Consider the following 24,335-nt stretch of genomic DNA (forward strand, 5'->3'; position numbering starts at 1 on the left):
AGACACTTTACCATCACATTACTCCGAATCCGTACAGTAAAAATGTCTGAAAATCACAGAATCTGTACGAGAGTAAGCGCTCTTCTAGGATTTGGTAAAGTGATTGGATAACAATTTGGTTTCGTGATTTTATTGGACTTCAAATAGTGGGACATATAGCCCCAAATAGACACTTTACCATCACATTACTTCGAATCCCTACAGTAAAAATGTCTGAAAATCATAGAACCTGTACGAGAGTAAGCGCTCTTCTAGGACATGGTAGTGTGATTGGATAACAATTTGATTTCGTGATTTTATTGGACTTCAAATAGTGGGACATATAGCCCCAAATAGACACTTTACCATCTTATTACTCCGAATCCGTACAGTAAAAATGTCTGAAAATCACAGAAACTGTACGAGAGTAAGCGCTCTTCTAGGACATGGTAGCGAAATTGGATAACAATTTGATTTCGTGATTTTTTTTTACTTTAAAATGTGCGACATATAACCCCAAATAGACACTTTACCATCACATTACTCCGAATCCGTACAGTAAAAATGTCTGAAAATCACAGAACCTGTACGAGAGTAAGCGCTCTTCTAGGATATGGTAGTGAGATTGGATAACAATTTGCTTTCGTGATTTTATTGGACTTCAAAATGTGCGACATATAGCCCCAAATAGACACTTTACCATCACATTACTCCGAATCCGTACAGTAAAAATGTCTGAAAATCACAGAACCTGTACGAGAGTAAGCGCTCTTCTAGGATATGGTAGCGAGATTGGATAACAATTTGATTTCATGATTTTATTGGACTTCAAAATGTGCGACATATAGCCCCAAATACACACTTTACCATCACATTACTCCGAATCCGTACAGTAAAAATGTCTGAAAATCACAGAATCTGTACGAGAGTAAGCGCTCTTCTAGGATTTGGTAAAGTGATTGGATAACAATTTGGTTTCGTGATTTTATTGGACTTCAAATAGTGGGACATATAGCCCCAAATAGACACTTTACCATCACATTACTTCGAATCCCTACAGTAAAAATGTCTGAAAATCATAGAACCTGTACGAGAGTAAGCGCTCTTCTAGGACATGGTAGTGTGATTGGATAACAATTTGATTTCGTGATTTTATTGGACTTCAAATAGTGGGACATATAGCCCCAAATAGACACTTTACCATCTTATTACTCCGAATCCGTACAGTAAAAATGTCTGAAAATCACAGAAACTGTACGAGAGTAAGCGCTCTTCTAGGACATGGTAGCGAAATTGGATAACAATTTGATTTCGTGATTTTTTTTTACTTTAAAATGTGCGACATATAACCCCAAATAGACACTTTACCATCACATTACTCCGAATCCGTACAGTAAAAATGTCTGAAAATCACAGAACCTGTACGAGAGTAAGCGCTCTTCTAGGATATGGTAGTGAGATTGGATAACAATTTGCTTTCGTGATTTTATTGGACTTCAAAATGTGCGACATATAGCCCCAAATAGACACTTTACCATCACATTACTCCGAATCCGTACAGTAAAAATGTCTGAAAATCACAGAACCTGTACGAGAGTAAGCGCTCTTCTAGGATATGGTAGCGAGATTGGATAACAATTTGATTTCGTGATTTTTTTTTACTTTAAAATGTGCGACATATAACCCCAAATAGACACTTTACCATTTCATTACTCCGAATCCGTACAGTAAAAATGTCTGAAAATCACAGAACCTGTAACAGAGTAAGCGCTCTTCTAGGATATGGTAGTGAGATTGGATAACAATTTGATTTCGTGATTTTTTTGGACTTCAAATAGTGGGGCATATAGCCCCAAATAGACACTTTACCATCACATTACTCCGAATCCGTACAGTAAAAATGTCTGAAAATCACAGAACCTGTACGAGAGTAAGCGCTCTTCTAGGATATGGTAACGAGTTTGGAAAACAATTTGATTTTGTGATTTTATTGGACTTCAAATAGTGGGACATATAACCCCAAATAGACACTTTACCATCACATTACTCCGAATCCGTACAGTAAAAATGTCTGAAAATCACAGAAACTGTACGAGAGTAAGCGCTCTTCTAGGATATGGTAGCGAAATTGGATAACAATTTGATTTCGTGATTTTATTGGACTTCAAATAGTGGGGCATATAGCCCCAAATAGACACTCTACCATCACATTACTCCGAATCCGTACAGTAAAAATGTCTGAAAATCACAGAACCTGTACGAGAGTAAGCGCTCTTCTAGAATATGGTAGCGAGATTGGATAACAATTTAATTTCGTGATTTTTTTTTACTTTAAAATGTGCGACATATAACCCCAAATAGACACTTTACCATTACATTACTCCGAATCCGTACAGTAAAAATGTCTGAAAATCACAGAACCTGTAACAGAGTAAGCGCTCTTCTAGGATATGGTAGTGAGATTGGATAACAATTTGATTTCGTGATTTTTTTGGACTTCAAATAGTGGGACATATAGCCTCAAATAGACACTTTACCATCACATTACTCTGAATTCATACAGTAAAAATGTCTGAAAATCACAGAATCTGTACGAGAGTAAGCGCTCTTCTAGCATATGGTAGCGAAATTGGATAACAATTTGATTTCGTGATTTTATTGGACTTCAAAATGTGCGACATATAGCCCCAAATAGACACTTTACCATCACATTACTCCGAATCCCTACAGTAAAAATGTCTGAAAATCACAGAAACTGTACGAGAGTAAGCGCTCTTCTAGGATATGGTAACGAGTTTGGAAAACAATTTGATTTTGTGATTTTATTGGACTTCAAATAGTGGGACATATAACCCCAAATAGACACTTTACCATCTTATTACTCCGAATCCGTACAGTAAAAATGTCTGAAAATCACAGAAACTGTAACAGAGTAAGCGCTCTTCTAGGATATGGTAGCGAAATTGGATAACAATTTGATTTCGTGATTTTATTGGACTTCAAATAGTGGGACATATAGCCCCAAATAGACACTTTACCATCACATTACTCTGAATTCGTACAGTAAAAATGTCTGAAAATCACAGAAACTGTACGAGAGTAAGCGCTCTTCTAGGATATGGTAGCGAAATTGGATAACAATTTGATTTCGTGATTTTATTAGACTTTAAATAGTGGGGCATATAGCCCCAAATAGACATTTTACCATCCCATTAATCCAAATCCCTACAGTAATAATGGTTCCTCTATGTCTAAGACAAATAAGAGAAATAAATTAAAATGAGCCGGGTTTTCAGGTGTTAAAAATTACATATAGTTAGAAAAAAATAAAATATTCCTGGAGCTGAAGGGGTTAACAGTATATGAATTAAACTGTGGTGGATGTGTAGGGGTTAAAAGTGGATGAATTGAAGTGTTGTGGATCTAAAGGGGTTAACAGTGGATGAATTAGATTGTAGTGGATGTGAAGGTGTTAACAGTGGGGAAATTGAACAGTTGTGGATCTGAGGGGTTAACAGTGGGTAAATGGACCTGAAGGGGTTAAGAGTTGACATTCTTTAGTTAGTCTCACATGTAGGTGTCACCCTATGATCTTCCTGGCACATTCTGGAGCCTGGAACTAACTAGTCCTGGCTATTACCGTAAAACATGGTATATAGGAGCACTGCAATTCCTAGTGCTGATAGCGTGACTCCATTTCAGTGAAGTGCTGATAGCGTGACTGCAGTACATAACACGGCTATACAGCAGATGATAGGGACAAGTACTGACAATCACGACGTTGGGGCGCGGGCAATTAGAATATAAGTTTCAGCCTGTATGACGTCACTAACCCAGCCCAGCTAAGGAATCACGTGACGGCATCTTCGTCCGGATTACATGGAACACGTCCCTCGTTGCGGCGTTAGCGGCTGAGAAGTCCCGCCCACTTCAGCTTCCCGTAAGTGACGTGCGTTGTTGACGTCATGGAGGTCGCGGTCGCATATTGATGACGAAGGCACGTGACAGCGAAAAGGTAAATAAAAAACAAAACAAAAATAAAAGCGCAGATGAGATTTGGTTGCTGGGGTGTGGTGAGCGGGCGCTGTGCGGCTCCGTATAGCGGTGCAGGCGGGCATCAGATCACAATACCAGAGGAACTAAATTCCGGAGCATGCTGGGAAGGCTGTCCTGCTGTCCAAACGTCCTTGTCCATTTAGTAATGAAGTGACTAGAATGCGTGGATAGGTGGGGCGAGCTGATGTGGAGGTTACAGCTACACTGTGATTAGCTCCATGCATTCTCTATGAAGTAGTCACAGCCGAGGCGTCATGGATAATGATGGTGTAACAGTTACTATATGTATGATGTGTGGAGTTTAAAGGGATTCTCCAGTGATATATTTATGAAATTGTCCAGACTTAAAGGCCTGTAGCCACCTGCCACCATCTCAGCCACTAGCCACCTCCTGGTGATGTGAATGGAGAAGTCTGGATGAAAATATTATTAGAGTATTGTATTGCCCCCCAAAGGTTATACAAATCCCCAATATACGCTTAGCACCGTTTACACCAACAGGAACCTCAGCAGATTTGATTCAAAGCAAATCTGCAACTTCAAATCTGCTGCAGATCCTGTACGTGTGAACACACCCTAAATACGTGAAGTGCCCATAAGGGGCTTTTTTCCCCTGCACTTACTACTGCCTGAAGTCTTGTGATCTTACTAAAATAGTGACGTCACAACCCACTGGAACTCCCAGAGCTGTGCGGCGGCTGCTGGAGAGGCTGATGGCAGGAACTGCTGGACACTGTAACTGAGGACTTGAGTGTATGACCAGGCAACTGTGTGCCCAGCAGCTGCTGCAGCCCCTGGCACAGTTGTAGTGCCAGTATCCCAGTCCCCCGGGATAATACTATCACCTGTCTCATGGTGGGCAGTGTTTCCCTCTGCCGCGGGGGATGCTCAGTGTCCCCCAGTGCTCCGTGTCTTGTGTTCTAGCTGCCCACATAATAAATACACCGCAGCCTCCCCGATTCTGCTCTTAGTCCCAGCTCTGTCCTCTCCTTCTCTTTCCTCCACAGTGACTGCTGTGGAGGAGACAGAACCGAGACTAAGAGCAGACGGCCAGGCGGTATGAGTATAGTATTATCCTGGAGTTCCAGTGGGTCGTGACATCACCATGTTATCCAGGAAGTGAAGCCTTGATGCAGTAGTAAGTGCAGGGAAGAAAGCACTTTATAAGTATTTCCCGTAATAAGTGTATATTGGTGATTTGTATAACTTTTTTTTTTTGGGGGGGGGGGGGGGGCAATACAATACTCTAATAACAATTTTGGCTGGACTTTTCCTTTAACATGGTCACTTATTAGAAGAAATATTTTGCCTTTTAAAGGTCCCTTTTTGCTCTATGATTGATCAGTGGACTCTTCTACCTAAATTAGAACATCTGCAGTGGCCCTTGCAGCTGCAGTCATATCTTTAGTATTTTACTAAAACAGAGGAGAATTTGTCAGATTGGACAAGAGGACCTGATCTGCAGTGTCTATTCTGGTTTATTGTAAAGGTGTTCAATGGGGTCCAAGGAAAGTCCCTTCAAACTTCCAATGACCACTATGGAAATGCTTAAAGGGGTTATCCAGTGCTATAAAAACATGGCCACTTTCTTTCAGAGACAACACGACTCTTGTCTCCAGTTCAGGTGCAATTTGCAATAAAGCTCCATTCACTTCAATGGAACTGAGCAGCAAAACCCTGCCCAAGCTGGAGACAGGAGTGGGGCTGTCTCTGGAAGAAAGTGGGCATGTTTTTGTAGCGCTGGACAACCCCTTTAATTTTACCACATGGTAGCTTGTGGCTGACCTTCCCTCCTGTCACAGGACAATTCAGCCCTCTTAGAACTGAAACTTAGAACTTAGAAACTGTCTGCTAAACCAGTGCAATGTTGCCTAGATGAGGCTCTGCACGAGGTCTCACACGCCTATTGGACCATTGTAATCGGTCACTTTTTGATAATAGTCGGAGAAGGCTATAACCACACAAAATTATAGAAAATAACAATACTTAGCTGCAGTAACAGATGGTACAGGTGCATAGTTGTTTTATCCACAATGAAATGGGGAGCCCCTTTGTATATTATGCGCTAATATATGCCCACTTCCCTTGATGACCTCCAGGGTGCTGGGTACCTTCGATGGTCCCAGCTGAGGCTGACTAGAAGCTACATACCCCCCACCTTTAGGGTAAATTCACATGGGCGGATCCGCCGGGAGTCTCACGCACGAAATCCGCAGCTAATCCGCAATACACGTATTAATAATAATAATAATTTGTGTATTGCGGATTAGCTGCGGATTTCGTGCGTGAGACTCCCGGCGGATCCGCCCGTGTGAATTTACCCTATAGTAAGTTTGGGTGGGGGTGATGTGCTTCTAGAAATGTCGGTGTAGACCACTGATGACCATGAATGGAAGTTATCTGATGTTTCCCCGGCCTTGTACATATTTACCAAGCACAATGGGGACCCAGTTTTACAACTACAGCTACAAGGTTCTTTTGGCCATCCAACAATAGCAACAAATAACTGTATCCTCCAATGTTTACACTATTGTGAAGGTATATGGCTGGACAGTTGACATAGGTGTGACAATGACTTTTACACACATAGCCATACAAGGCCAGTATGTATATGTATTATATATACATCCGGTTGCAACCATGCTGATGGCACCGCCTGTCCCCTACCCCTCCTGCCTTAGGCCCCTATTCCATCGGACGATTATCTTTTGCATAATTGTTAACGATTAACGATCTCAAACGACCGCTATTGCGAAAGACCTGAAAACGTTCACTCATTTCCATGGAACGATAATCGTTACTTATGATCGTAATTGCGATAGTTTTTTCTTTGCTATTTATTCGCTATTGCGTCCGTATCTCTTGCGAACGACCGAACGATGTCTTATTGAATGCGAAAGTTTTGCGAACGAGCAACGATAAAAATAGGTCCAGGTCTTATAAAGCGAGACAACGATTTCTCGTTCGGTCGTTAATCGTTAACTGCATTTCAACCGAACGATTATCGTTTAGATTCGAACGATTTAACAATAATCTGAACGATAATCGTCCGGTGGAATAGGGCCCTTAGGGTCTATTTACACAGCAAGATTATCTGCCAAAGATTTGAAGCCAAAGCCAGGAATGGATATGAAAAGAGGAGAAATCTCAGGCTTTCCTTTATGACCTGATCTCTGTTTATAGTCTGTTCCTGGCTTTGGCTTCAAATCCTTGCCAGATAATCTGTCAAATAATCTTTCTGTGTAAATGGACCCTAAATTGATGTGTTTTTGTTATGTTATTGAAAATCCCAATATAACTGTTTGCGAAAAAGAAAAGTGGAGAAATTTTGGAACCACAGCTGAAGGGGTTAAAGAGCAGAGTCTGGTAATTCAGAAGCTCATAGTGCACAAAAGTAACCTACACTCTGCTGACTCTCAAACCTCATCTGTTATTAAAATCAGGATAGAAACTGTGCGCTCAGAGCTTCGTAACGGACTAGCTGCATGCAAGCAAGTACATGCCAGCGTGTAAAGCATGCTGTCACTAAAACGTGTTATGTGGAGTCAGGGATCACACTTTTCTGTCTGGCTGTCCAATAGATTAAAGTGTCACTGTCGTGAATTTTTTTTTTGCAGAAATCAGTAGTCCAGGCGATTTTAAGAAACTTTGTAATTGGGTTTATTATCCGAAAAATGCATTTTTATCATGAAAAAGCAGTTTGAAGCTCTCTCCCCTGTCTTCATTGTTCTCCTATGGAGAGAGCTAAAGAAAAGACCAAAACAGGACAACAAAGAGTTAAACTACAAATCCCTCACCCGTTATCTGTTCTGACCATCACCAGTGACCTGTCAGAGCTGGATTACAGCTGTCACCCAGCTCCGTGCCTGTAATCCTCTGTTATCTGCTTTCTGCTGCCGGCTAACTCCCTCCTTCCTCCTCCCCCCTCCCCTCTCCCTAGAGCAGACAGGGTACGTCTCCTGCAACAAGTCACAATTTTCAGATTTTTCAGAGTGGATGAAAAAGAGGAAGGAGGGGGGGACCTGGGAAAAGGCTTTTTACATGCAGATAATGGCAGATTTGGCTAATAAACCCAATTACAAAGTTTCTTAAAATCGCCTGGACTATTGATTTCTGCAAAAAAAAAAAAAATACGACAGTGACTCTTTAACTTTGGTTTGGTGAATGCCCAAAGAACATTACTTGCATGACTTGCATTGTGTCAACTGTTAGGGTAGCTTCACACGGGCGGGCTCGCAGCGAGATTCTCGCTGCGAGCCCGGCAGGTCCTGTCAGTTTCCATAAACTACATACTTGCTGCGGACCGCAGCGAGTATGTAATTATACCGCGCTTAACTCCTTCTACTCCCGCCCGGCTCCCCCGCTGTAAGCAGCATACATTACCTCTCCTTGCTGCACGGGTCCGGCGTCCTGCTCTCCCGCCCGGCCAATCAGTGGCTGCGGCTGGGCAACACACTAATTGGCCGGACGGGAGAGCAGGACGCCGGACCCGTGCAGCAAGGACAGGTAATGTATGCTGCTTACAGCGGGGGAGCCGGGCGGGAGTAGAAGGAGTTAAGCGCGGTACAATTACATACTCGCTGCGGTCCGCAGCAAGTATGTAGTTTATGGGAACTGCCAGGACCTGCCGGGCTCGCAGCGAGAATCTCGCTGCGAGCCCGCCCGTGTGAAGCTACCCTAAAGGTTGGTGAAGGTGGGATAAAGCAGTGGGGTTCTGTTCAGGCGGAGGCCTGGGCCCCTTGGTTCACATGAAAACTTAAAGGGGTTGTCCAGCAAAAATCTTTTCCTTTTAAATCAACTGTAGTCAAAATTATATAGATTTGTACTTTGAATTACTTCTACGAAAAAAATCTCACGTCTTCCTATACTTAGCTACTATATATACTGCAGGAAGTGTTGTTTTATTTTCAGTCTGACACAGTGCTCTCTTCTGACATCTCTGGCCGAGACAGGAACTATCCAGGGCAGGAAATGTTTCTATGCGGATTCATAGAAAACAGAGTCTCGGACAGAGATGTCAGCAGAGAGCACTGTGTCAGACTGAAAATAAAACATTTCCTGCATGACATACAGCAGCTAATAAGTATGAGAAGATTTGAGATTTTTTAATAGAAGTAAATTAAAAATCTGTATGACTTTCTGATTTTTTCGCTGGATAACCCCTTTAAGGCTGGGTTCACACTACGTATCTTTCAGTCAGTATAGTGGTCCTCATATTGCAACCAAAACCAGGAGTGGATTGAAAACACAGAAAGGCTCTGTTCACACAATGTTGAAATTGAGTGGATGGCTGCCATTTAATGGCAAATATTTGCTGTTATTTTAAAACAACGGCTGTTATATTGAAATAATGGCAGTTATTTACTGTTATATGGCGGCCATCCACTCAATTTCAACATTGTGTGGACAGAGCCTTTTTGTGTTTTTAATCCACTCCTGGTTTTGGTTGCAATATGAGGACCACAATACTGACTGAAATATACGTAGTGTGAACACTGCCTAAAGGCGTTATCTGGCATGGGAAAACTTTTTATATATTGTTGCAGTTTTATAGTAAATATTAAGAGCCTATGCTTAATCCTCCACACTCACCGGCATCCTCCTGCGGTGTCTCTGGGTCCCCCCTGACTGCTGACATCCCCACTTCCGAGGCAAACTCGTCTCTGGAGTGACAGTCCACTCAGTCAATCCAATCACTGACTGAGGAGGGACAGCGCCACGGCCAGTGGTTTGCTGAGCAGGATGTCACTGCTGAGACAAGTTTGCCTTTGAAGTAGCGGTGGCAGCAGTCAGCAGGGTACCTAGAGACACCGAAGGAGGACACCGGGGAAGCACGGAGAAATAAGCATAAGCTCTTATTATTTTCTATATACAGTGGTACCTTGGTTTAAGAGTAACTTGGTTTAAGAGCGTTTTGGTTTAAGAGCTCACAGTTTTTCAAAATTGTGACTTGGTTTAAGAGCATTGTTTTGGTTTAAGAGCTCCCTGTACTAGGTGGGAGCGCGAGTGGAGGAGGGGCATGGTCTGCATAGCGGGGTCTACAGCACTGTACTCCGACCCAGGAAGTCTCCCTCACCTTCCAAATCACAGCAGATCCACTTCAGGCTGGGGCTTGCATCAGGGGACAGGGCAGTGGAGGTAATCTCTTCATAGCTGTAACCCCTCTCTCCCCAGACAGAGAGTGCTGCATGTATGTGCCCACATCTGTACTGCTCATTCCTTCATGCTCCCTGCAGTCTCTCTCAGCCCTTGTGTTTCCCATCCTCTCCATTACTGTACAGTAACTTATAATATCACATATTCTGCTGTTTCTGAATGTTTGTTTCATTTGTTTTACATGTTATTCAGAATAATTCATCATTATTTTTGGGTTGTGGAACCAATTGTCTGCATTTCTATGATTTCTTACGGGAAAATTTGCTTTGGTTTAAGAGTGGATTTGGATTACAAGCACGGTCCCGGAACGAATTATGCTCGTAATCCAAGGCACCACTGTACTTGCAACAATATATAAAAAGTTTTCCATGCCAGATAACCCCTTTCATAATACTTTAGCATACCAGGACATTTTGGGCAATTGTATGCATAGAACAGTTTAGGTTCAGCCTTGTCTACCCCAGTGCACAAAGGAAGGTCCATGAGGACACAATTTGGTGAGTTTGGAGTGTGCCTGTTTTCTCAGGAAATGCCAGAGATAAGTAAGTTCAGTTAGTAGTCCCCTTAATCCAGGTGTTTAAAAGTATTTGAAGAGGTTTTCCTAGCAAAATAGGGGACAAGTAAAAGATCCATACCCTGCGCCGATCTCATTATCGGGCCCCCGGCTTTTTTGTTATGAATGCAGCCGTGGGTACGGCCCATGACTCACAGCTCTGTTCATTCCTATGGAGCTGCCCGAAAGAGCCGAGTAAGCATTTTCCGGCGGCTCCATAAGAATGAATGGAGCTGCAGGTCACATGCCACGGCTGTACTCATAACAAAGAAGCCGGGGCCCGGTACAGAGGTCAGACCCATCGCTATCTCTTACTTGTTTCCTATCCTGTGGATAAGGGAACAAGCTAATTTTGCCTACAACCGCTTTAATTCTGTTTTCCTTTTGTGATGCTGAATTTACTCAATCAGAGCGCCCAATTTTATGACTGATGCTGGAGAAATATACATTTCTCCAGCATCAGTCATAAGATTGGGCGCTCTGGGTCAAGCCAGACTTACAAGATTGTTTTCTGTGTTGCCACTGATGTACCTTAAAAAAAAACTCATTTGTAATAGGAGAATTCTGTCATATTCTGAGGGGATATGGCCAAATATTGCCCAACCTGATGTGTGAGGTACAGGTTCGTAAGCATGTGTTGTTGTGGAAGTGTAATATTCTTTGCAAGACTGTCAGTCATGGAGCAGATTTTAACTAATGGGAATACTTTAAGAGGTTAAAGTGTCACTGTCATTGTAACTTTCAGTCTAAATCAAAAGTAGATGTGAAATAAAGCAAGTTTACAATTTACATTCATAATTTTTGTTGTTGTTGCTGTAAAACAAAGCTGAACTTACCTGAAATCCAGGTCCAGTCTCCTGAAGGCAGATTTTCTGCTGTGCTGGTTGAAACACAGGAATTCCGGCCAATACAGAGAGTCACAGCTCAATATGTCTGTCAATCACATGACTGCCTTCTCTCTCTGAGCACTCAGATGGCCTGGGGTACACAGGACTTCCTGTTTTCTGACTGTTTCCTGTTTTTTAATAAAAAGTCAGAAAACAGGAAGTGCCGTGTTTTGCATGATAACTAAAAAAAAACAAAACGTAAATTGCAAACTTGCTTTATATCACATCTACTGTTGATTTAGATTTTGAAAGTTATAACAACAGGTACATTTTAACCCCTTAATGACAAAGGGCGTATATTTACGCCCTATTGTCGGTAAGGGGCTTCAGAACGGGGCCGCGCAGCGACCCCGTTCTGTACCGACGCGGTCCCGGGTGCCGCGTGTAGTCCGCTACTGCGGCAACTTTGACAGCTGCATCTGATTACCTTATTAGCGGGCACGGTCCGATCGTCCGATCCGATAAGGTAATCAGATGCAGCTGTCAAAGTTGACAGCTGCATCCGATTACTGGATCCAGCGCTTCCCTGGTGTCTAGTTGAGGAGATCGGTCCCCCGGGACGTTGTCCCAGAGGAGCGATCTCCGTATCTATTACCTGCCGGGGTCCGCTCCAAGATGGCGCTGACCTTGGCTCGGCACTCGTTTGTTTTTGGCTGCAGCAGCCAAAAGCAAACGAGTGCCGATCTCATTGATCTTTGCTGTATAACTATACAGCAAAGATCTCAATGAGAGATCAAAGTGTATATACTAGAAGGGGGCTTCTAGTATATGTGTAAAAAAAAATAAATAAAGTTTTGTTGTCAATAAAAAGCCCCCTCCCCTGATAAAAGTCAGAATCACCCCCCTTTTCCCAGGTTATAAATAAAAATAAATAAACATGTTTGCTATTGTCGTGTGCGTAATCGCCCGAACTATTAATTAATCACATTCCTGATCTCGCACGGTAAACGTCGTAAGTGCAAAAAAATCCCAAAGTGCAAAATAGCGAATTTATGGTTGCATCAAATCCAGAAAAATTGTAATAAAAAGTGATCAAAAAGTCGCTTATACGCAATCAAGGTACTGATAGAAAGTAAACATCATGGCGCAAAAAATGACACCTCAATCAGCCCCATAGACCAAAGGATAAAAGCGCTATAAGGCTGGGTTCACACTACGTATATTTCAGTCAGTATTGTGGTCCTCATATTGCAACCAAAACCAGGAGTGGATTAAAAACACAGAAAGGCTCTGTTCACACAATGGTGAAATTGAGTGGATGGCCGTCATATAACAGTAAATAACTGCCATTATTTCAATACAACAGCCGTTGTTTTAAAACAGGGGTGGGGAACCTCCGGCCCGCGGGCCGCATCCGGCCCCTGAGACCTCCCGATGCGGCCCGCGGCCCGCAGCTCCCCTGTGATGCGCGCCGCTCTGGAGGAGGAAGAAGCCGGCATACACAGCATCCTCCGGTGTCTGTGACAGCTGGCGGACACCGGAGGATGCTGTCTGTGCCGGCTCCTTCCCCAGCAGAGCGGCGCGTGTCTTTAGTCTCCTGCGGGCCGCGCGCGATGACGTCATTTCATCGCGCGCCGCCTGCAGGAGAAGACCGGCACAGAGGACCTGGGAGAGAAGAGGACCTGGACTGCGTGGGAGCGGAGGTAAGGTGAGTGGGATGTTTATTTTTTTATTTGGGGGTTAACTAGGATCCCAGGGACATGACTGATGGGGGGACAACTAGGCTACCAGGGACATGACTGATGGGGGGACAACTAGGCTACCAGGGACATGACTGATGGGGGACAACTAGGCTACCAGGGACATGACTGATGGGGGGATAACTAGGCCACCAGGGACATGACTGATGGGGGAGACAACTAGGCTACCAGAGACATGACTGATGGGGGGAATAACTAGGCTACCAGGGACATGACTGATGGGGGGGGGGACAACTAGGCTACCAGGGACATGACTGATGGGGGGGACAACTAGGCTACCAGAGACATGACTGATGGGGGGGGAATAACTAGGCTACCAGGGACATGCCTGATGGGGGTTAACTAGGCTACCAGGGACATGACTTGGGGGTTAACTAGACTACAAGGGGCATCACTGGGGGTTAACTACAATAGCAGGGGCACTAGGGGAACAATACTATGCCTTGTCCTGGGTGCTGCAAACCCCCGCTACTAACTGCCGCGCACGGTATGCGGCCCTCGAATGATTTTATTAATGCCCGACCGGCCCTCGACATGGAAAAGGTTCCCCACCCCTGTTTTAAAATAACAGCAAATATTTGCCATTAAATGGCGACCATCCACTCAATTTCAACATTGTGTGAACAGATCCTTTCTGTGTTTTTAATCTACTCCAGGTTTTGGTTGCAATATGAGGACCACAATACTGACTAAAATATACGTAGTGTGAACTCAGCCTAAGCCTGGGAATGGAGCGGTTTTAAGGAACATATATTTGTGAACAATGGTTTGAATCAGATAAAAGAAAAGTTATACATGTTATATATCGTTTTAATCGTAACGACTTGGAACATATATAACAAGTCAGTTTTACCCCACGGCGAATGGCATAAAAACAAATACCCTCCAAATAAAAGAAATGCGTTTTTTTTTTTCAATTTCCCCACACATTTATTTTTTTCCTGGTTTCGTGGTGTACTTTATGCAAAACTTCAGACTGTCATTGCAAAGTACAATTAGTGACGCAAAAAATAAGGGCTCATGTGGGTTTCTAGGTGGAAAAATGTAAGTGCTATGGCCTTTTAAGCACAAGGAGGAAAAAACGAAAATGCAAAAATCGAAATTGGCTCTGTCCTTAAAGTGACACTGTCACCTCCTTTGTGCATTTTGACATCTCTACACAGGTGTAAAGGGTAAATTTAGTGGTTTTCATACCTTATTTTATATCATACGTCATGGTGCTTGTTCAAGTAAAAAGTCATCTTTTAGCAACTGCAGATTGTATTAAGTGGGCGGGGCCTCGCGGCATTAGCGCCACTTAGACTCGCCCACAATGCCACCGTTGGCCCGCCCCCCTCACCGGCCATTGGAACAGGCTGGCCTAAAGGTCTAGGCCCCACCCCCTCTAGGTCGGCCCACCAATGGGCCTCAAGAGGGCGGGACCAACTGGTGCGCTGTGGGCGGGGCTAATTGGTACTAATGCCGCGAGGCCCCGCCCACTTAACACAATCTGCAGTTGATAAAAGATAATTTTTTACTTGAACAAGCACCATGACGAATGATATAAAATAAGGTATGAAAAACGCTAAATTTACCCTTTGCATCTGTGTAGAGAAGTCAGAATGCACAAAGGGGGTGACAGTGTCACTTTAAGGGGTTAAATTATGCATACTGCCTCCTCGTGGCATAAAACAACAAATGAGCCATACACATTAGCACATTAGTTTTTTTATGCCACAGGGAGGCAGTATGCAAAGTTCTAGTTTTCCCCAAACAACCTCTTAGCAGTGGTTAATGCATAACGGACAGAAGAAGACAAATTAATACAAAATTCCCTTAAAGTCTGGTGTTGGCCTTTTTTTTTTTTCAAAAGAACCGGAGTAGGGGACAGAGAACCCCTGCGCTGGAGCTGGGGAGTTAGGTGCAAGTTGTTATGTTCAGCCACCTCCTCCCTGGCTCCAGCGCAGGGGTACTCTTTCCCCCACTCCAGTTCTTGGTCCCCTGGCCTGTTCCTGGTCTGAACTGGGACCAGGGTCATGACGTGTCAGGCCCGCTCAGCCAGTCTGCGGCCGCAGCGGGGTCCAGCCTCGGCAGCTGACTGGCAGTTGGGGAATCAGGAACCAGAGCAGGGGACAGCGGACCCCTGCGCTGGAGCCAGGGAGGTAAGTGCAGGTTGTTATGTTTAGCCACCTTCGTCCCGGCTCTTTTTTAAAAAAAGGGGTTATCCAGCGCTAAAAAAACATGGCCACTTTTTCCCCTACTGTTGTCTCCAGTTCAGGTGCAGTTTGCAATTAAGCTCCATTTACTTCAATGGAACTGAGTTACAAAACCCCACCCAAACTGGAGACAACAGTAGGGGGAAAGTGGCCATGTTTTTGTAGCGCTGGATAACCCCTTTAAGTCCAACACTTAAAAACACATCAAAATCACTTGCATACTCCCACATTCACTATTTTATTTAGCTTTTTAAAGCATCTCTCCTTTGCTGCAGAATCTGCTGCAAGTGACGTTTCTCTGATAGGGATGAATGAATAGCTATTACAGTTGGAGCTACTGGTGTGCTGCATGTAAATTCTGGATCCTGGCTACTGGCACGCTACAAATGCTGGATTGTATTGCAAGTTGTTTCTCTCCTGAGGATATAGCTATATACTCATATAGATGTATTTTTGTAGATTCCTCAGCAGCCTGCTAGCCCCTGCACCCTCTATATAAAATGTAGTTATTTATTGGTACTTACATCTGCTCTGTCCTCCGTTCTAGTACAGTGCAGTGTCTGCCTGGAAGGATGGGAAATCTTATATGCTGCTCAGTGAAGTGAAAAATCATTCCATTTCAGCTGGGAGCAGCCTACTATGAACCTCTTGAGCTTTAGCTCCCATTACCCTCCCCCTAAACATCTGCCTTGTTATCGATAGGCATCGACTGTAGGATCATCTGCTCCTTTCCAGACACCTTTAAACTACTATCATGAACATTAAAGCTGGCTATATCTTCAGATAACTATTGACTGAACAACTGTTTCTTTATACTGCTCAATACCTGTGTGCGCTCCGCCTAGCTGAAGATGTATGTGCTCAGAATGGAGCAAGGGGAGAAAAAAGCTGCTGTCAGACAACACTAAGGGCCCTTTTACACAGAAAGATTATCTGACAGATTATCTGCCAAAGATTTGAAGCCAAAACCAGGAACAGACTATAAACAGAGATCAGGTCATACTGGAAAGCCTGAGATTTCTCCTCTTTTCAAATCCATTCCTGGCTTTGGCTTCAAATCTTTGGCAGATAATCTGTCAGATAATCTTTCTGTGTAAAAGGGCCCTAAGAACTAAAGGAATGGGCCCACTGAAATCTGACCATAGTATCCTGTTCTACACCAACACCTGCTGCTGGGAGAGTCGACCAGTCCCACAGAATTTGGCAGCTCTAGTTGACATTAAAGGGGTTATCCAGCGCAACAAAAACATGGCCACTTTCTTCCTGAGACAGCCCCACTCCTGTCTCCAGCTTGGGCGGGTTTTTGCTGCTCAGTTTCATTGAAGTGAATGGAGCTTAATTGCAAATCACACCTGAACTGGAGACAAGAGTGGTGTTGTGTCAGAAAGAAAGTGACAATGTTTTTGTAGCACTAGATAACCCATGGGTCTCCAAACTGCGGCCCTCCAGCTGTTGCAAAACTACATTTCCCATCATGCCTGGACAGCCAAATCCAAAGCTTTAGCTGTCCACGCATGATGGGAGTTGTGGTTTTGCAACAGCTGGAGGGCCGCAGTTTGGAGACCCATGGGATAACCCCTTTAAAAGGTTGTGCAGCAGGACAAGTATTCAGGAGACATCAGTAATTTCACCAATACAATGCCATTTTGATGGTTACTTATGCTGATCTTTACTTCTAGGGGACCTTTCTCAATACATAGTGTGCCTAGAGGGAACCTGGAAATAGAGACTTGTGAGTAGAGATGAGCGAACCTGCCGAGGTTCTGCCCGCTCCGTGGAGAGGGTGGATACAACCGGAGGACCGCTTGAAAAACTGGGATACAGCCATAGCCATAGGCTGTATCCCAGTTTTCCAGGCGGTCCTCCGGCTGTATCCACCCGCTCCACGGAGCGGGCAGACAGCGGCAGTCAGAAGCCGAACCTCGACAGGTTCGCTCATCTCTACTTGTGAGGACTCAGTGAGCTTTGAAATGACAGCTGATTGAGGGTGTGTGTGTGTGGGGGGGTGAATAATGCTCCTTTTATTTTTTTAAGCCAGTCTGCTCCTATTTAAAAGAAAAGTCCAGGCCAAAATTATTTTTTTATATGTTATTACTTATGGAAAGTTATACAATTTTCTAATGTACATTATTATGGGAAATGCTCATATACTGCTATTTCCCTTAATTTAGTGTATCAGGAAGTGTTAGAATTCTCTCAGAAGCAGTGACGTCACGACGAACGGTGTACTTCCTAAGGAGTGTCCAGCAGGGGGCGCTCTATATATAGAAGTCAATGAGTACCATTGACTTCTATATATAGTGCGCCCCTGCTGGACACTCTGTTGAATCATTTGATGTGTATGTAATGTAATGTTATGTACTGTACTTTGTGATTGAATACATTTATGGAATACTTTGGGGAGCAAGTGTCCTTGCTCCCCAAAGTATCCCATAAATGTATTCAATGAATACATTAGCAGGGCACCGAGCAGGGAGGGAGAGAAGTGCCATCTACCTCCCCCCTCCCTCCCTGCTCGGTGCTGCGCACATATACACAGTACTACTCCCCCATTATCTGCAGAGTAGTACCTGTGCTATCTATGCCCATCATATCGCCACCACCGCTCACACAAGGGCCGCTCTTCATGCCCCCTCCTCCTTCAAACTAACTATTGCGCCGCTGACTCCCCGCCGCCCGCGCCGCTGACTCCCACTATCCCGCCGATGGCCGCCGCTCTCTGCTCCTGCATGCCGGCCACGTTAGCCCTCCCCCACCCCGGCCGGAAGGGTTTGGAGGGCTGGGGAGGGCTGACGCGGCCGGCATGCAGGAGCAGAGAGCGGCGGCCGGCGGCGAGATAGTGGGAGTCAGCAGCGCGGGCGGCGGTGCAGCGGCGCGATAGTTAGTTTGAAGCCGGGAGGAGGAGGGTGAGCGGAGGAGTAGGGGGCATGAAGAGCGGCCCTTGTGTGAGCAGCGGCGGCGGCGATATGATGGGCATAGATAGCACAGGTACTACTCCCCCATTATCTGCATATAATGGGGGAGTAGTACTGTGTATATGTGCGCAGCACCAAGCAGGGAGGGAGGGGGGAGGTAGATTGCACTTCTCTCCCTCCCTGCTCGGTGCCCTGCAAATGTATTCATTGAATACATTTATGGGATACTTTGGGGAGCAAGGACACTTGCTCCCCAAAGTATTCCATAAATGTATTCAATCACAAAGCACAGTACATAACATTACATTACATTCACATCAAATGATTCAATAGAGTGTCCAGCAGGGGCGCACTATATATAGAAGTCAATGGTACTCACTGGGGGAGATTTATCAAAGGGTGTAAAATTTAGACTGGTGCAAACTGGCCACAGCAACCAATCACGGCTCCTCTTTCCTTTCACCAGAGCTAGAAGCTGAGCTGTGATTGGTTGCTGTGGGCAGTTTGCACCAGTCTAAATTTTACACCCTTTGATAAATCTCCCCCATTGACTTCTATATATAGAGTGCCCCCCTGCTGGACACTCCATAGGAATTACACCATTCGTTGTGATGTCACTGCTTCTGAGAGAATTCTAATACTTCCTGATACACTAAATTAAGGGAAATAACAGTATATGAGCATTTCCCATAATTAATGTACATTAGAAAATTGTATAACTTTCCATAAGTAATAACGTATAAAAAAATAATTTTGGCCGGACTTCTCCTTTAACATTAATTGCATCAGACAGCCCCTTTAGTCTAATATATGGTATATAGCTTTCAGCCAGTTAGATACTTTTCATGCTGCCTGTGCAATGTTTGTAAAGGGATTTGCTGATTTATAATTTAGACACATCTGTCATCCCTAGCCTTCCACTTAAAATAAAGCATATGTATCACATAGCATAGATATTTTTACTTGCAGATTCTAGAGCAAAAAATTCTTGATACTATAGCACAGCATGCTGTGTTATGTGTCCAATAAGCTGTACTATGGTGGAGACCCAATAGACCCTTTCTAGTCAAAGGGGCCCGTCAGGTGCTGTGTGTCTGCTATGTGTGTGTGTTTGTGTCTGCATATGGCTTTAATGGATCGAACTGCTATTTTTATTTTGTGAATTAGCCAATACCCTGGTGTTCCTCAACCAATGCAGTTGAGCAGTCTATTGGTGGAAATGTACTATTGGGTCCGCACCAGAATTCTGTTTAAAAAGTGTCAAAAGTTTTCTTATCATTTGTTATAGGTTTTAGATGCTTTTGAGACACTTTTCCACTGGATTTGAAAAAAGGTTGTGGCCCAATTTGTGTGACTGTGTACCAAAAAAAGTGCCAAAACCTTCCTTAGAAGTTTGGCATACTTAAAGAGGGACATAGTTTTTTTTTTTTTTTTTTAATTAAAAACTATTTCAAGAACAAGGAGACAAAGTCTGAGGTTAGTTGGGGAAAAGATCAGAAACAACATGAGAAAATATTACTTTAGTGAAAGAGTAGTAGATGCCTAGAACAAACTTCCAGCAGATGTGATTGGTAAATCTACAATGAAAGACTTTAAACCTGCCTATGATAAACATATATATATCCTAATATAATAAGAAAGGAAATACTAAAAGGGCGGACTAGATGGACGTAGTGGTCTTTTTCAGCGGACAATCTTCTATGTTTGTATATTTCTGCTTCAAGCAAAGTAATACAGTGGTGCCTTGGATTACGAGCATAATTCGTTCCGTGACTGTGCTTGTAATCCAAATCCACTCTTATACCAAAGCAAATTTTCCCATAAGAAATCATTAAAATGTAGACAATTGGTTCCACACCCCAAAATCATTTTATAATCATTATAGCAGCAGTGTGTATAGCTGAGTGTGAGTGCAAGCACATTATAGCAGCAGTGTGTATAGCTGAGTGTGAGTGCAAGCACATTATAGCAGCAGTGTGTATAGCTAAGTGTGAGTGCAGGAACATTATAGCAGGAATGGAGAGGATGGGAAACACAAGGACTGACAGAGACTGCAGGGAGTATGAAGGAATGAGCAGGGCAGATGTGGACACAGTATAACAGCACTCTCTGTCCGGGGAGAGAGGGGTTACAGCTATAAAGAGATTACCCCCACAGTCCTGTCCCCAATGCAAGCCCCAGCCTAAAGTGGATCTGCTATAAATTGGAAGGTGAGAGAGACTTCCTGGGTCTGAGTACAGTGCTGTAGACCCCGCTATGCAGGCCATGCCCCTCCCCCACTCACGCTCCCACCCAATACCAGGAGCTCTTAAACCAAAGCAATGCTCTTAAACCAAGTCACAATTTTGAAAAACTGTGAGCTCTTCTTGCAAAACGCTCTTAAACCAAGTTACTCTTAAACCAAGGTACCACTGTAGTTGGTCCTTAGACCTATCAGACCTTAGACCCTGCAACCTATCAAACTGACTGCACTGATAACTCTGGCACTCTCAAAGACTGTCTCTAAAGTTGAAAAATCCATAAAAACCCAAATCACCCTCCAGGTCATCTCATCATAGCAGGTATCCAGTCACTAACTTGTAATCTATCAGATAATATAGATGTAATCCTTTAAAGCCATGCTTTTAAATTAAAAACTAAAAGACTCCACTGCCCTAATCCATACTATACAACATCTTCCCTGGCAATCAAACAGTCTCTGGATCATTCTTGATGTTTCATCCTAATATTCTAATATTTTCAAATAATTTGTCCTTGATGGAATCACTTTCAATTGCACCCGATTGGCACCAAGTAATGCGAACCTGTACATGGGGCTTTAAAGAACTATATATCTACAACAACACCATGTGGTACCCACACATCTGTCTGTGCAAAAGCTATATAGACGATTCGATCTTCATCTGGGAAGGCACTGAGCCCTAAGCAAAATATCTACACTAAATGAAAATAACGAGGCCTCACATTCTCAGCCTTAAAGGAGAAGTCCGGTGAAATTTTTTTTCCCCCATTTCCTCCCCACATAAAAAGTTATATAAGTTCCTAATGTACACTCATGTCAGATTATAGCCCCTTACCAGACTTTTCTCTGTGTCCCCAGCTGCCGGAAGTGGCTTACTTCCGCATTCTGGGCTGACGTCACGACGAGTGCAGGGTCCCTGCTGCAGCTTGGGTCGTGATGTAGGGCTGACCACGTCACTGTGCAGGCGTTCCTATGAGCTGCTGGCACGCCTCCCAGCCTCATACATATGCATACAGAAGCCTCCCTCCTGTGTAGAGGCACCCGTTCTGTGTAGAGCAATCAGAATGCTGATGAGGAGGGGGAGGAGCGAGCACGATGGAGGGCTGGAGCAGGCAGGCTGGGAGCTACGTGTCAGCTGTGACCAGAACGCTGACAGGTGGGGGCTGCAGGGGGAAGGAGAGAGCATGGCAGGCTGGAGCAGGGTCACTGAGAGCTCGGTGCTCTGCTGCAGGGGGGGAGATACAGCATGACTGGCTGGAGGAGGCTGGGAGCCTGTGTGTGCTGGGATGAGAAGGGATGGGGTGGGGGCTGCTGGGGGGAAGGAGAGAGCATGGCAGGCTGGAGCAGGGTCACTGAGAGCTCCATGCTGTGCTCAGAACGGGAGGAGCTGTGCTGCAGGGGGGAGATACAGCATGACTGGCTGGAGGAGGCTGGGAGCCTGTGTGTGTGCTGGGATGAGAAGGGATGGGGGCTGCTGGGGGAACAACACATGACAGGCTGTGTAGGCACACTATAAAGACACTGTGTGCTGTGATCAGAAGAGGAGGAGAGGGGGGTTGTGTATAGTACCTGCTGAATTGTAAAGTGTACATTAGACACTACAAGTGATGCCACAGAGAATGCATGTGGCAGGACTACAGGCTAAGCATTAGGGGGGCTGGTAACATTCAGGGGGTGGGACACAGAGCAAGGCTTTACTGAGTGGGCTGGACAAGCAGCAGAGGGGAGTATACAGTGGGCGTGACAGGTACAGCAGCAAGGAAGAGGGGCTGGGACTTCTGACAGGAAGTGTGGAGAGACCAGCTGATAACCAGAACAGGCGATGTGGGGGTCCTAGAGTGGCGATTTGGGGCTCAAACTGTTACTATTCCAAAGGGGGAAAAGATCCTTTGTTTATTTGGTGATTGGTTTTTTTGAACAGACCCCGGAATTCTCCTTTAATTTCTCCATCTAAGTTAGAATAGCTTGATCTAGACATTACTTTAAAAAATAACTATTTAGACAAAAATGAATATCCCATATAGTCAATTATAGCGTATACGCAAAAATTACTCGAAAGATTCTGACTACGGTATTCAAACTCCTAACTTCTCAATTCTTAGCAAAGGGATATCCTAAGGGGATAGTAGAGTCAGCTAAACACCGAGCTAGGAGCCTCAACCAAAAGGAATGTCTCAATCTTAGGGTGGGTCCACGCTATGGAATCTGTGCAGATAAGTTTTGTCAGATTCCGTCGCTCGCAAGCATTTGCGGCAGCGTACATCTCTGCCTGTCCCATAGACACCATTCTATGGGCGGGTGAATTTCGCTTTCCGCCAAAAGAATTGACATGTCAATTCTTTCGGTGGACTGCAGAATAGGCCAGGCCATAGATTGGTGTCTATGGGTGGGCGGAGATGTGCACTGCCGCGAGTGGGTAAGAGCGACGGAATCTGCTGGAACTTCCTGTTAATTGATTCTTTATTAAAACAGGTCATCCCTAAAAAACCTAAACTCTTAAAAGCCACCAAGTAAGCTACACCTCAACTTTAAGGCTATGTTCACACTACGTAAAACTACGGCTGTAGTTCTCGCCACAGAACTACGGCCGTAGTTTTGCGGTGTGGACAATGCCTTGTGTGCAATGGGATCGTACACACATCGTATGCGCTCCGGCCGGGATCTGTGCGGCGCCGGAAAAAACTGACAGGTCAGTTTTCTGCGGCTGGAATTCAGTGAATTTCGTCCGCAGAAAGACCTGTCAGTTCACACAGTGAAGCGAGTGGCTCCGGCCGCTCGCTTCACTGTGGGCTATGGGAAGCTCTGATGTGGGCGCACACTGATGCGCCCGCATCAGAGCTCTGCGGCCGGAAAGATCATCCGGCCGGTACCTAAGTACCGGCCGAGATGATCTGGCCAGAGACGGGCCGTTCCGTGACCCCGGTGTCACGGAACAGCCGGTCTAATACGTAGTGTGAACATAGCCTAAATCTATAGAACAATCAACATCTGAAGGTATCAGAAAATGCGCTATCCATCGCTGCAAGTCTTGCAGTAATATTATTACCACAACGACGTAAATCAGCAAAAGCACAAAAGAACAGTTTTCCTCCTTGGAGTATGTGGTATATATTCTCACATGCCCATGTGGGCTTCAGTACATCGAGCGTACTACTAAGCCTTTAAGAATGAGAATCAACAAACACTGATGAACTGTAACAAATGGGTACTCTAAACATAGTGTCTTAAGACACCCCCTAATGTCCCATAACCACCAGTTTGACAACTTAGCAATATGCCCCTTTAAACAAATCCCCCCAGGTAAAAACAAGTGGTTTTCAGATTTAAAACAACGTGAAATGTAGTGGATCTACGAATAAAATAAGTTGACCCCAGGAGGGCTCAATAAGGCCTATGAAATTAACATCTACCCTACCAATTATTCCAATGATTTTATATACCCCTGTTTTTTCCCTTCCCTTTCAGTAGTATAATTTCTAGTACTACGGTTCTATATACTACTGTTCCATATACCACTGTGCACTATACACTATTGTCATACTAAGTTATGCTATATGCCTTGGATTGTAGGTATATACTAACTATTGTATACACCCCTGTAGTTTCCTTTCCCTTTCAGTACCACAGTTCCATATACTACTAGAGTACATTA

The 24,335-nt window shown here is 44.3% G+C and overlaps 1 protein-coding gene across 2 annotated transcripts in view; it reads left to right on the top strand.

The window, feature by feature from the left end:
- Positions 1-3,842: 3,842 nt before the first annotated feature.
- The window catches only part of LOC138799513 (uncharacterized), a 36,350-nt gene continuing 15,857 nt past the window's right edge, over positions 3,843-24,335 (top strand). The window contains exon 1 of one of the 2 annotated variants that reach the window (XM_069980803.1): positions 3,843-3,994. The gene's annotated coding sequence lies outside the window, so the exon portion shown is untranslated. Of the gene's footprint in view, positions 3,995-21,765; positions 21,840-24,335 lie in introns of those variants that run through there. The other variant, XM_069980804.1, reaches the window with a different exon arrangement.

Source organism: Dendropsophus ebraccatus, chromosome 8 (assembly GCF_027789765.1).
Source record: "Dendropsophus ebraccatus isolate aDenEbr1 chromosome 8, aDenEbr1.pat, whole genome shotgun sequence".
NCBI lineage: Eukaryota > Metazoa > Chordata > Amphibia > Anura > Hylidae > Dendropsophus > Dendropsophus ebraccatus.